Source organism: Limulus polyphemus, unplaced genomic scaffold, assembly GCF_000517525.1.
Source record: "Limulus polyphemus unplaced genomic scaffold, Limulus_polyphemus-2.1.2 Scaffold26891, whole genome shotgun sequence".
Classification (NCBI taxonomy): Eukaryota; Metazoa; Arthropoda; class Merostomata; order Xiphosura; family Limulidae; genus Limulus; species Limulus polyphemus.
In genome coordinates, this window is record NW_013692501.1 from 1 (window position 1) to 841 (window position 841).

Below are 841 nucleotides of genomic sequence, written 5' to 3' on the forward strand. Positions count from 1 at the left end.
CCAGCACCATGTGTGTCTATGATATCAGATCACACTTGCCAGCATCATGTGTGTCTATGATTTCAGATCATACTTGCCAGCATCATGTGTGTCTATGATATCAGATCATACTTGCCAGCACCATGTGTATCTATGATATCAGATCACACTTACCAGCTTGTGTATCTATGATATCAGATCATACTTGCCAGCACCGTGTGTATCTATGATATGTTTTGTCCTTCTTTTCTTTGTATTTTTTATTCATAAATTTGTCCCATTTATTCATCTAGATATCAACAAGAACATACAAAGACAGCCAAAAAAGGGGATTCCTAATTATATAGCAATATATATATTAGTTTATTATTATATAGACACGTTCTTGTTGTTATGATTATAAGGACATTATATGATTCAAGTGTTTGAAAAGATCTCAGGCACGATTTGTATTCAAGACCACGATAAGATGTGAGATGTAGAGCTATTATGATATAATCATTAAGTATATTTACAAAAAATAAAATTTTCAAATCAGTATCTTGTTTATCTATTTATTACAGAGTTACACCAAAAACGTTTGTTCTTGTATACATCACGAAGTTACAATCAAGAACCATGTTTTATATTTCTTACGTTGTTGCACAGAAGAAGTTTTATTATAATTATTACACAGTTAAACTCAATAAATTATTTTTTCTAACTATTACGTAGTCACAATGAAGAAGCTAGTTTAATATTTATTACTTAGTTAAACTAAAAAAGCTCGACCTGCAATCTGGAGCTAAGAGTCACGACCTTTCATCTGGAGCTAGGAGTCATGACCTGTAACGTAGAGCTATGAGTCACGACCTGAAATCTA

At 32.0% G+C, this 841-nt stretch overlaps 1 long non-coding RNA gene across 1 annotated transcript; it reads left to right on the forward strand.

Moving 5' to 3' along the window:
* The first annotated feature begins 6 nt into the window (after positions 1-6).
* LOC111084409 lies at positions 7-517 on the forward strand. The gene is made up of 2 exons (XR_002609539.1): positions 7-159; positions 192-517. It is a non-coding gene; the product is annotated as an uncharacterized LOC111084409 (long non-coding RNA).
* Positions 518-841: the final 324 nt, after the last annotated feature.